The sequence below is a fragment of the Molossus molossus genome, unplaced genomic scaffold, assembly GCF_014108415.1.
Source record: "Molossus molossus isolate mMolMol1 unplaced genomic scaffold, mMolMol1.p scaffold_m16_p_24, whole genome shotgun sequence".
In the NCBI taxonomy this organism is placed as follows: domain Eukaryota; kingdom Metazoa; phylum Chordata; class Mammalia; order Chiroptera; family Molossidae; genus Molossus; species Molossus molossus.
This window is the reverse complement of record NW_023425360.1, coordinates 181,745-194,942: the sequence shown is the minus strand read 5'-3', so window position 1 is coordinate 194,942 and position 13,198 is coordinate 181,745. Positions and strand designations below refer to the sequence as shown.

The 13,198-nt window shown below is 49.8% G+C and overlaps 1 protein-coding gene across 4 annotated transcripts in view; it reads left to right on the top strand.

Annotated features, from left to right (window-relative positions):
• Positions 1 to 13,198, top strand: part of SCAPER (S-phase cyclin A associated protein in the ER) — a 178,058-nt gene that overhangs the window by 103,319 nt on the left and 61,541 nt on the right. The window lies entirely within an intron of this gene.

Sequence of the window (13,198 nt, the reverse complement as noted above, 5' to 3'; positions counted from 1 at the left end):
AGTGAGGAAAGGCACGCATCGATGTCACAGTGAAACCCCAGGAGACCAGAGAAGAAACGTTCAGGAGCAGAGACGCAGGGTCTGCAAAGTCCGTTACCCTGAGCAAGCTTCTCGTCAGCAGCATAGGTGCCAAGGGAACAGAGGGGCCCCCAGCATGTGTGCTCTCCACCGAGAATGCTGTGCCCAGTGAGACGTGATTCAGGAACGAAGACAGGTGGAGATGTGTCCAGACCCTTGAAGGCAGAGTGAGGACTCCTCCAGGACCTCCTGAGAGGACAAGGACACGACGCACTGCAGCCCTGGCCAGTCGGGCTCAGCGGTTAGAGCGTCAGCTCGAGGACAGACAGTCGCGGGTTCGATCCCCGGCCCTGGTTGGGGTCGTGCGGGAGGCAGCCAATTGGTGTGTCTCTCACATCGATGTTTCCCTTCCTCCCTCCCTCCCACTCTATCTGAAGATAAATGGAAAAGTGTTCTCAGGTGAGGATTAAAAAAAAGACCACACACATGGCTGCGGCAAGGACGCAAACTGAGGGAGAAGGCAGGGGTGGAGCGGCGAGCCTGACTGTGTCGGTGCCTCCTGACCCACAGACGGGCACAGCCCTTCAGTCATGATACATGGGGAGTGACTGGGGGTTGAAACCTGCTGAGGGCCTTACGATAGAAATGGTAAGGTACGACTGCAGGAAAGAAGGTTTTTCATTAGGTTACTATTCCTGTGAATCGAAATTACTGCAAGGGAATGATCTCAGTTTGTCATTCTAGACCAGGGACTCAAAATCAGATGAACCCTACATCAAGCTTGATCTAGCCTTGGAAAAAATTTAAGTACACACAGAAAAACCAGCTTTACCAAAAAATAAATTCAACCTTACAGTCATATGTTAGCTTACCCATATTAGTGTGACCAATGATTGTGTTCAGTTTCTCATGATTCAGTGGGCCTATGACGGATTATTTGAAGGCCACCATGTAAACCTGTAGTTAACCAGAGCCATTTGTATTTATTTCTGAGGTCTTTCAGAACTAAGTTGCAGTTCTCATTTCATTTCATAGCTGCGCTCTCATTTGTAGGTAAGTGTCTAGTCTACATCAGTGATACAAAACTCCAGAAGCTGTTAACAGCTGTCTCAAATGTCCTAAAGAAGGAACATTTTTAAGGAGAGAGTGAGACTGTCCTTGTGTTTCTGAGTATCTTTTAAAAAAGCACACAGGGCCCAGCCAGTATGGCTCAGTGGGTTGAGCATTGCCCCTGCTCTAGGAGATGGTCTGTGTGGGGGCACATGGCCAGGTGGTGGGCTCAGGCCCCAGTAGGGGGTGTGCAGGAGGCAGCCGACCCATGCTTCGTTCTCACATAAATGTTTCTCTCCCTCTTTCTCTCAAATCAATTAAAAATCCTTTTTAAAAAGTATAGAGGGAAAAATAACAGCAGGAAGTTGTCAATAATAAGTGAATTCACTTAGATATATGTTGGTTTTGTTTTCCAAGTGAAAATACCTCCCAGGAGTAAGGGTCTCTCTTCTTTGAGCTGGCTGGACACGCTGATCTCTCTCAGGGCAGGGTCCAGCATCTGTCTGACTTGTTTCTCACCTTGTGGACACTGGTCTTGGGGTCCTGCACCCTGACCATCCTCGCGGGGCAGGCTCCCACCATCTGCACTTGGCACACAGAGTGGGCAGGAGCAACCGTTTCACGATCGGAGCTTTTTTTTTTTTTTACTATAGCATCAAAGTCTTTATGGTTTGTTACTGCATGTCTTACGAAGCTGTGAAACTTTTACAGATTTGCTGGTAAAGTGTCTCTTTGAATAATCAGGCTGTTCAGATAGGTGAGCTTTGTGTGACGCTCATCGCACTGCTGTTTCCAAGGAACCTCAGACTGTATTGAACAAGACAGGGTATTATTTAAGTCCTGACAGCCGTTCAGTCTCTCGAGTCCGGGATTAATAGCATGTGTGAGGTAAGGAAGGTGGGGGAGGTTAAGTGAGTTCACCCTGCACACATGGAGCAGTCGAGAGTTTTGATGGTTGATTTATGCCCTTTTCTTACTAAGATACTGAAGTGGAAGGTGTATCATCGTCAGCATCCGTGGTTAACATGCTGTACTTGTTGTTTCATACCGAAAGCATGTGTTTTCTTTGAAAAAGGAGTAAACAGCAGTGTGTCCTGCCTGTGCTCTCAGACCTCTGATGTACTTTGGCTGCACCTCCTTGTAAGTCTTTTGTCTTCCTGAGAGACCCTCGTGCTGCTCTGGGCAGTGCCCACCTGCTTATGGCTTATCAAAGGGAGGGAGAAAGGAGGGCAGGAAGGGAGGGGGGAGGGGAGAGGAGGGGGGAGGAAGGAAGGAAGGAAGGAAGGAAGGAAGGAAGGAAGGAAGGAAGGAAGGAGTGGAGTTGAATTATCTTTGCAATTTGGGTCCTTAGGGGTTTTTTACATTGCACATTTTCTGAAGCACATGAATTCTGAATTTGTTAATTATTTGTTGGCTCTATATCAGAGTCTCATAAAGGGTAATCAGAGACTGTCCTCGAAGCCAGAAATTCGGAACTTCTGTGGCCTGCATCTTGGAGTGTGGTGCTTCTGTGAGGTGCATGCCCAGCCTGTCAGAGCCCATAGTCAGACGGGTCTGATTTCAGGTTTTCCTTGCTCTGTGCACATGCCAATGCCTGACCTCTCGTCCAGTAGGAAATATTTTCATAGAGTATTTCAGTAAGTCATGTTTTTAATGTTTTTATTGATTTTTTTAGAGAGAGGGGAAGGAAGAGAGAGAGAGAAACATTGATGTGAGAGAGAAACATTGATTGGCTGCCTCCTGCACACCATCTACTGGGGATTGAACCCGAAACCTGGGCAAGTGCCCTGATCGGAAATCGAACCCAGACCTCTCAGTCCATGGGACGACGCTCAGTCCACTGAGGCATATGGCCGGGCGTAAGTTGTGTTTTTTAATTAAATCATTTTCTTAACATTCTTAACTGCTTTATTGAGATAGAATTCACATAACATGCAGTCTACTCATTCCAAGTGTGTAGTTCGCAGTTTGTTCTTAGTGTGGTCACCGAGCTGTGCAGCCATCACTATGGTCAACTTGGAAACATTTTCATCACCTGGAAAGAAACCGAGCGCCAGTGGTCACCACCCTAACCCCCACCCTGGCATTGTGTCAACACTTACACTTATGGTTGGAATGCTCACTTTCTACCTTGTCTTAGTGTGAAATCCCAGGTTCACATGCTGTGCGCGTTTCACCCGTCTATTTCTCTGTACCATCCCAGTTCTCACAGGTCACTGCATCTGCGTATGTTTACATGAGCTCCAAATTCAGTAATTTGAAATGACCATTTTGCTCTTTCCCCTCCCAAGTATAAAACTTAAAAATTAGTGTTTTATTTAAAGAGCAACCATTGCTTTATTGACAGAACTAAAACGCAGTCTTAAATGGCTCGCTGCCGTGAACCAGTGACTGTGGTGCAAAGACTCCGCGGTTCAAGTCAGAGTAGGCGACAGCGGGTGACTCTGTCTCGTAGTTTGGAGTGTGCGTTCAGTTCGTTCTTCTGGACCAAAATTGCTCTTTGTTGTGGATTTAGACAATTATAAGAGCATTAAGTTAACTCACGAAGCACTGGTGTCTTCAGAATAGGAAAGTCTGTGTGAATAACCAGAGTTATGCTATTCCCTAGTAGGCCATTTTGATGAATAGAAATATTTTGTGCATCACTTGTCAGGACGACATGGAATGATTTTTCACCTGTGTAATTTCCACTCAGCTCTGGTGGGCACAGAGCCTCTTCTGGATTAAAATCTCTGACATGTAGTGAACTGCGTAGTAGGCTGTGAGTGACAAGGACAGTCAGCACCCGTGGGCACAGGCTGGGGTGCCCGCGTGTCTGGCAGTCAGCACCCGTGGGCACGGGCTGGGGTACCCGTGTGTCTGGCCACATCACACTGCTCAGTCCGATCGAGGGCGGCCTCTCAGTTTCTCTACCTACTTTGTGTCGGATGACAGCTCCTTCAAACAAGGATTTGGGTGAATCTGTGGTGCGTTTCTGTAGCTCTTCTGAGATCCTGACACTTTGTATCATTTGTGTTCTTGTGCCTGGCAGATACACTGGGGACAGAAATGCAGACTAAAATGTAACTGCTAAGGGCAAACTCCCCTTCTCATTTTGATTTATTACGTAATAAAAGTTACTTTTATAGTTTGCTTAACTTAAATCAATGCACTTAATTTCAGAGCTCCTTTCTGATGTAAGCATTCACCAGTGAGAACTGAGTAGCAGCCATGATCTGACTTTCTCAAAGTTTGTAACCTCCCTTTTACGCACCGGCTGCGAGACTGTGACCTCCGAGAAGGTGTGCACGTCTTTATCTGTCCGCACACCCGACGTTCCTGATGGTTGCTGGAGCAGTGGTGGTTGCATCAGTGAAGGACAGTGGTGAGCACCGCGGGCGACAGGAGCCGTGCAAAGGTGCTGGAGGATGAATGGCTTGTGCAGCATCCAGTCAGGAACATAGTAGCTACTCCAGGTGATTTCAGAAAAAGCAGAATTTAAAACAAGGGTTTTGACACTTCCGGTCAAGATGGTGGCGTAGGTAAATGCGGTATCACGTCCTCCCACAACGACATCAAAGTTACAACTAAACTACAGAACAACCATCATTCAAAACCACCTGAAATCAAGCTGAATGGAAGTCCTACAACTACGGAATTAAAGCAGCAGCCACGTCCAGACTGGTAGGAGGGGTGGAGGCGCAAGGGGCGGAGGCGCGACAGGCTGGTCCCACACCCATGTGTGGCAGATAAAAATCAGGAGGCTACCTCGGCTGGGAAGGTCCTCCCTGAGGACTGAGGGGTCCCCATCCCACACCAGGTGCCCCGCTCAGGGTTCCAGTGCCAGGAAGAGAAGTCTCCATAACTTCTGGCTGGAAAAACCAGCAGGAACAGAGGCTCAGGGAAGCTAACTCGGCTAGAGCCCCAGGCAGCTCCTTAAAGGCCCCGCGCACGGATTTATCGGACTCTCTCCCTCTAAGCTAGGAGGGGAGGCAGCTTGAGGGGCACCAGAGACATACAGGGAATAACTGAGCTGTTTGGCACTGGAGCGAGGGCTGGAGAGGGGGCTTTCTCTGGGACAAACGTGCTGTCAGCCCTTCCCTGGGGCGGCAGACAGCCACCATATCTGGGACTCCAGCAACCTGGCTCACACTGGTAGCCCCACCCTAGTGATTCCCTGAGGCCCGGCCCCACCCAATTTTCAGGCCCACCCAAGCTGTTGCCACTTTTTTAACCATAGGATTGGCCTGTCTTGGATCCTGCTTCAGGTTTTCCTAAATTCTTTCAAACAAGCAGCATCTGGTCTCAGATAGCCCTATACCTCTCGTTAAGTAATACACAGAAACAAACACAGAGAGGCAGCCAAAATGAGGAACAAACAGGTCCCAAATGAAAGAACAGAACAAAACCCCAAGAAAAGAACTAAGCGAAATGGAGATAAGCAACCTAACAGATGCTGAGTTCAAAATACTGCTTATAAGGATGCTCAATGAACTTAGAACCTCAGTGAACTTAGTGAGGGCCTCAAGAGCATAAAAAAGGACCAGTCAGAAATGATGGATGCACAGTCAGAAATAAAGGAGGCATTAACTGAAATAAAGAATAATTTACACAGATTCAACAGTAGAATAGGTAAAGCCAAGAAGCAAACCATCGATTTGGAATATAAGGAAGCAAAAAAACACCCAATCAGAACAGCAAAAAGAAAAAAGAATCCAAAAAAAATGAGGATAGTGTAAGGAGCCTGTGGGACAACTTCAAGCATGCCAACATTCACATCTTGGGGGTGCCAGAAGGAGAAGACCGAGAACAAGAAATCGAAAACCTGTTTGAAACAATAATGGCAGAAAAATTCCCTAACTTGGTGAAGGAAACAGACATACAAGTCCAGGAAGCACAGAGAGTCCCAAACAAGATGAACCCCAAGAGGCCCACACCAAGACACATCATCATCAAAATGCAAAAGGTTCAAGACAAAGAGAGAATCTTAAGAGCAGCAAGAGAAAGGCAGCTAGTTACCTACAAGGGAGTTCCCATAAGGCTGTCAGCTGATTTCTCAAAAGAAACTTTCCAGGCCAGAAGGGAGTGGCAAGAAATATTCAGAGTGATGAAAAGCAACAACCTACAACCAAGATTACTCTATCCTGCAAAGCTGTCATTTAGAATCGATGGCCATATAAAGACTTTCCCAGGCAAGAAAAAGTTAAAGGAGTTCATCACCATCAAACCATTATTATATTAAATGATGAAGGGTCTTTTTGAAGAAAAAGATAAAATATATGAACAAACAAAATGGCAATGAATACATATCTATCGACAATGGAATCTACAAACAAAATGAACAGGTAGAACAGAAACATTCTCATAGATACAGAGAACATTTTGTTGGTTGCCAGATGGGAGGGGTTTGGGGGAATGGGTGAAAAAGGTGAAGGGATTAAGAAGTACAAATTCATTGCTAGACTGACAAACCTCAAAGGGAAAGGAGTTGGAGGGTGGGAAGAAATAAACCAAAGAACTTCTATGCATAACCAATGGACACAGACAATAGTGTGGGAAAAGGCGGGAGGGGGGCGGGAGTAGGGAGGAGGGGGTCAATGGGGGAAAAATGAGGAACATCTGTAATACATTCTACATTCAACAATAAAGATTAAAAAAAATAAATAAATAAAACTTTAAAAAAAATAAATAAAACAAGGGTTTTGTTACAAAAAGGAATGAATTGGAAGGCTGGCGGAGCAAAACGCCCTGAGGTGGACGCCAGGGAGGGCCCTGTTCCTGCCTGCCCTGCAGCACCCCAGCGGAGGACGAGGGTGTGGCCTCACCTGCTCAGGAGCACACTGCGCATGTTGGTACTGCCTGTGCCTAGGGCCTGCAGTCCTCCGACCTATTCCTTTGTAGGCTATTTTAGATACTCCGATTAAACAAATTTCAAACTGCAACTTGTTATATGTATAAATGTATCTCTTTTTCAAGCACATGTTCACGTAAATACATTCAGACTGTGTGTATGGTGTTCAACCTGGTACAGAACATTTTGACCTCACAGTTTTGACCTGCCAGCTTGCCTTGATATTGCCCTCCTTCCTGTCACGGCTCAAGTGCTAGAGGGCCGGAGGGATGGGTTGGGCTGCTGCTCGGGCCTCGGAGTCCCTCCTCACCTGCCCCCCTTCCTGTTCCCAGAGAGTCAGCTCTGCCTCTAGTCACTCTCATTTTACATCCTCTGAGTCCGGATTACTTCAAAATGTTTTCTTTCTTTCTTTTGTTTTTAGTTGATAGAGTTCAGTATCCCTCTTCTGATGCTGAAAATTACTTCACCTTGTGTTCAAAATAGCATTGAGCTGAATACTGTGTGGCATTTAGCTCTGACATGGGAACAGAAAAAGGATGTCAGTGGGAAAACTAGGGGAAATCCAAACAAAGGCTGGAGTTGGGTTAACAGCTTTGCTTTAGCAGTTTTTTAGTTTTGATAAATGTATCACGGTTAACACATGAAGGAAAGCTGCATTAAGGCATACGAAAACTCTTCAATAAATCTAAAGTTATTTCAAAATAAAATTTTCTGTAAATGTTTTAAATAGTGTCGAGTCTAAGACTGCAGACTTGGGATGTTGAGTGATGAGGGTGCTGGACATCCAGCGTGTTCCCACAGCACACACTGGATGTTCCCATGGCTTCTCCTTGTGGGAGCATCGTGTCCTCAGAGTCAGATGACTGGGACTCAGTGCCCTGCTGCACCATTTACCAGTGAAAATGTAAGTCAGTGACGAGTCCTGTGTGAGGGGTTCTCTCCTCCGCATGATGGGATGGTGGGCCCAGCCTCACAGGGATGTTGTGGGCTCGGATCTGGTGGCGGCCTCGGGCAACCCCCCGGGCCACCCTGGAGCACTGCTCTGAGGAACAGTCAAGTTTGGGTTCTTGCTCCCTCAGGTTCCTTCTCACGTCTTCGGACTGTACTCTCCTCCCTCCTCAAGGACATAAAGGGTCTGGTTCACTGCTTTCCTTGAGAATTGGGCAAAATACTGGTATCAAGAGGAGTAGGGCGGGAAATAAGCAAGGGTGGTTAGCAAAGGCCCTGCACTTGGCCCTCACTTCTGGCCTCTCCTCCCGGGCGTGTTTCTCCAGGTGGCCGGACTTCCCCAGGCCCATGTATTTCTGACCGTTTCTTGTGCATTTGTGGGTTTTTGTTCTTTTTAAGAGAATTTCTGATATCATAACCCCCAGAAAGTAGACTGTACTTTTATTCTTTGATTCAGCAACTCTTTTGAATACTAATTTTTACCCTGTGTAAACCTTATCCCAGCTGTCAGAGCTCACACAGTATACTTCGTCAATACGTAAATAGGTCATCAGTATGATGTGGTTTACAATGAACTAATAGAGAAACCAGTCAGTGACCCCGGGTGTGGGATGGCACTTTCCCTGAGGGTGGAGAGGGGCCTGCCCTGCCAGCCCCTGGACCCGAGGCGGTCTGTCCACGGTCTGGCTTCTGTCCATAGCACTTCCTTGTCCAAAATGGGTCCTGAGTTCCTTTGCTCCCCAATTTTAAAATGTGCAGTTAGGATGCAGGAACGGGGGGGCGGGGCAGAACTGCTGTGTGAGACCGAGACCCTGACCCTGTCTGCCGTAACCCTGCCGGTGACTAGCTAGTGGAGACAGGGGAGAACAGAGGAGTTGAAGGAGCCTCCCATGTGGGTCGTTTGTCTTTCACTCTGGTAGAAGTCGTCCGTGCTACCCGTGAGTCCTGAAGCACCGAGGCAGGATCCACTCCTCAGCTGTGCGCAGCTCCCGCACACCCCCCCTGTGCACTTGTCCGCATGCTCTGCATCCTCCCGCTCTCCCTCCCTCGCGCTCGCCTGAGTGCTGGGCCTGGCCTGCCCTGGGCAGTGCCTTGGAGCTGAGGTGACTGACAGAGATAAGAATGAATTGCCCGTGACCCTGTTGCATTGCAGGAGTGTGCACTGATCTCCGTCCTCTGCTGCACGAGGGCCTAGAGAAGGGACGGGGGCACTTAGGTCTCGTGTCCTGCATGCCAGTCCCCACCCCACCCTGCCCCATCTTGGTCCAGGCCGGTCAAGGCACAGGATGCAGTCCAAAGGGCCCAGGTTCTGATTCTCATCACAGAGGAATTATTCCTCTCCCCTTGAGAAAGCCTCTCCAGCCCTTTAGCCCCACTGACCTCGTTACCCAAGCCACCAACTGTGGGCTACGGTTTACTTTTCTAGGCACCACAATCCCACAAGTTTATAATTCCCTCGTGACATTCTCAACCCTGGAGCCTGGGTCCTTCGAGGGCAAGTGTGTCAGCTCAGAAGCTGGGCCTGGGCCTTGTGTGGACTGTGGACGGCGGGCCGGGGAAGTCCTACAGCAGAACAAGAAGGCGTGTGCTTCCTTTACGTCAACAACAGGTGCAGATGGTCGATTGTCAAGAGGATGTCCTCTGAGTGTTTGGAAGGTGTTCCAAGTGGGAACAACCAGCCACAAAAAAATCACTCCTGGATCTTCTCGTCTTAGTTCGAAATGTACGGACTTGCTAAACCTACTTGTATCGTCTCTGAACAGGTGTGAAGGTGCCTCCAGATGCACAGAGCAGCTCTTACCTCTCCTGCTAATGAACAGGCAGAGTTCCCCCATCTGCCACCTCTGCCTGGGAGGCTCGGGAAGCCCCTCCCTGTGCACAGAGAGCATAATCACTGTCTGGAGAAGTCAGGTACAAAGGCCACCCGCCTTTGCTGGCCACCAGAGAGTAACAGCTGCGCTCTTTTGATTGGGAAAGGTAATAACAGTTACTCTGGTTAATAACTGAATGGAGTCCCAGGCCGTGTAATTCAGACTGAAGCTGTCATTCTGTGCTGGCCTTTAGCTAAGCTGGGTTATTGGGATGGAGCTGCTAATCCTATTAGTCCGTTGTCAGTCCCCGGGGTGGAAGGCAGAGGAAGGCCGTGTGGACGGCATTCTGCCGGCTGCGTTCGCAAAGCCACACGTTCTATCTGCAGAGGTATTCTCCTCACTCGGATCGTGATGACGTCCTTTGTGGGAGCTCTGCACCCACATGCCTGAATGTAGTGCATCTGCGAAATACGTGGAAGGAGAGAGAAGCTAACCTTCCAGATGAGACATTTCTTTCATCGAGCAGACTTGGCTTGGTGCCTCCGGCAGGTGGTCCTGAGCCCGTCCTGAGCCCATCCTCCTCCAGGGTGCAGGCAGGGTGTGTGGGCTGTCCAGTGCGGTGCGTGGGCACATAAGCCTGGACCGTGAAGGACGTGGCCAGGCTCAGACACGCAGGGCACACGGGCTGTGGTCAGGGGCTCAGACACATGCAGGGCACATGAGCTGTGTCAGGGGCTTGGGAAGCGGCCACCTGGATGTGTGTCTTACAGGCCGAGGTCGCATTTGGACGTCACACGTGGGGAGGGTGGCAGTGCGGACGGAGAGATCAGTCACCGCAAAGCACTGCAGCATGCTTTCCCTACACGCAGGGCAAGGATGGGCACACGGCGGTGTCTGCGGAGCACCCAGACTCAGGTGGCGTTGACACGTCCACAGAGAGAGCAGGGTGAGGAAGGCTGGTGATCGGCAGGGGACATCCACGTGGGAGTGGGCGGGAAGGGGATGCTTAGCCGTCTGCTCCTTTCTGCCTGGGCTGTGGTGGGAAGTGACACCCCTTTTGACACACAGACTGTTTAATGCCAGGTGCTTCAGAAGAGGGTTTAGTTCTAACATTAGGAAGCTCGTCATTGAGCCCACTTAACTTTCCCCTTCTGTCCACATTTGTGCGGGCAGAATGGGGTCCAACGGGAGGTGTTTCTCCTTGTCATGCTCACAGGCTTGTTCTCTCGTTCGTCTGCCTCACCTCTCAGGACATGGTTGCTGTCTGAGAGACATGTTTTTATCTGTCCATCCTTCTGTGGAGCCCTCACCCACCCTGTCCTGTGCTCGCAGAGAGCGGCCCTGGGAGGGCATGAAGAGTCAGGAGGGCTGAGCGGGGTTTCCGCCTGGCCAGCTCTGGGGGGTGCAGGAGTGGGTTGTCTCCTCTCCAGCCCGAGTCCCCAAACCAGAGCCCCTGCTGCAGGGGAGGGGGCAACTTTGTTATTTCACAGTTCATTTTGCTATTTGCTTTATTTCTTTGAAAAGCTACAAATGTTACATTGAAATTTCAGTTTTCAATGGTACATTAGTAAAATGTGGCTTTGAATGGCCTTTATCTTCTGAAATTGGCTTTTTTTTTTTCCTGCTTAATGTCGAGGAGAGCCTGTGTCTTACGTTTTCCAGGGTCACATCCATGTTGTTGGAACCACATGAGAGCTTTGGTTTTGTTTGGTTTTGTTTTGGAGGCGGAGATGTATACATTGAGGTCGTCTGCTTTCCCTCAGCGCTCCCCCGGACTGTGCGTCGCCCCCCCCCCCCCCTCCCCGTCGTGGGAACGGCCTCCTTTCCGCTGGACAGGTCGCCTCCTGGAGTATCTGCCTGGCTGGAGGCTCCCGTCTGTTCTGAGCAGGAGGAGCTGAGCTCCACTCACACTGCATCCCCGCGGAAAGCCTGGGGTGGTCACTCAGGAGGCTCAGGGCATGTCCTTTGATCCTGAGAAGTTTTCATTCCTTGGGCACAGAATTCAGTCCCAGTGAAAAACCCTTGTACTCTTGTCCGGCCGGTCTGGCTCAGTGGACTGAACGACATGCCAGGGACTGGGAGGTCCGATTCCATTCCTGGTCAGGGCACAGGCCCTGGTTTCTGGCTCGATCCCCAGCAGGGGGCGTGCAGGAGGCAGCCGACTGATGTTTCTCTCTAAAAAATCAATGAAAAAAAATATATCTGAGCCCTGGCCGGTTTGGCTCAGCGGTTAGAGCATCAGCCTGCGGTCTGGAGAGACCCGGGTTCGGTTCCCGCTAAGGGCATGTACCTCGGTTGCAGTTTGTCCCTGGCCCTGGTTGGTCGTGCGGGTGGCAGCCACTCGATGTGTCCCTTTCACATCGATGTTTCCCTCTCTCTCTCTTCCCCTCTCTCCTTCCCACTCTGTCTGTACAAAAAATGGAAAAATGTCCTTGGATGAGGATTAAAAAATATATATATATATATATTTGAAAAACTCTTGTTCTCTTGCACACAGTCACGGGAACGGGTTGTCCTGGGACCCAACCCAAGGAGTGACTGTCTGTGCCTCTGCAGTCGAAGCTCGGGGGAGAGCCTTTGTCAGCAGCTTTCTTGCATTTGCACTGACAAGCAGCGACCCAGCACTGCAGAGCCATCCCCTCTCGGTGCCAGGGAGGCTGTGACACAGCCGGCGAGGCCCTGACCTCAGGAGCTGTGGGTTCAGTGAGGATACAGAGCGGGGAGGCTGACCCCTCTGGGAAGGAGCAGCATGCGCAGGAGCAGAGGCAGGAGGGCCGCCTGGGGTCTGTGGGGCTTGGTCTTTCCCCGGAGCCTCAGCTGGGTGTGAGTGGCTGGCTTCTCCCTGCACCTGCCTTCCTGTGTCTTCCTTCCCTGTGAGAGCACCAGCCCTGCTGGACCAGGACCCTCCCTAACAGCCTTTTGTAATGTGTTCACCTCTGCAAAGACTTTACATTTGAATAGACTTACATAATGAGGGGCGAGGGGTTGGGACTTCTGCCTGAGTCTGGGAGGGGCACACGCTTTGGCCCATAACAGTTGCTAATTCTGCTTCGTCCCTGTGGGTGCAGTGACTCTGCACCCTTACAACTCACACTTGCCCGGGGTCACACTTGCCTTCCGCAGGCCAGAGGCGTGCGGAAAGCTCAGAGAAGTGTCTTCCCACAGGAACTGCACACAGTCCAGAAGATGGACAGACACGATTAGGGCGGAGTTCTAAAATGGTCCAGTTTCTTCCTGTGGATTATCTCCTATGACTGAAGAAAATTTCTAGGAGAGGAAATCTTTGTGGAAGTCGATTTGTCTTGTTAGGTCATAATGAATGTTAGAAAATCATCTGGTTTTTCAAAGTATTGTTAGAAACATGTGACTGAAATGGTTTTCCCTCTTCTTGTACCGTAATTGTCCACTGGTGTGGATCACCGTCCCCTCCCACTTTCTCAGGGACCTGTCACTGAAGTCACCTGGGTCCTGGGTACAGGGGAGTGTTGTGTCACCCCCTGGGTCCCAGGCTTCGTGGGGGCAGCAGTGGTGTCGCCTGTGC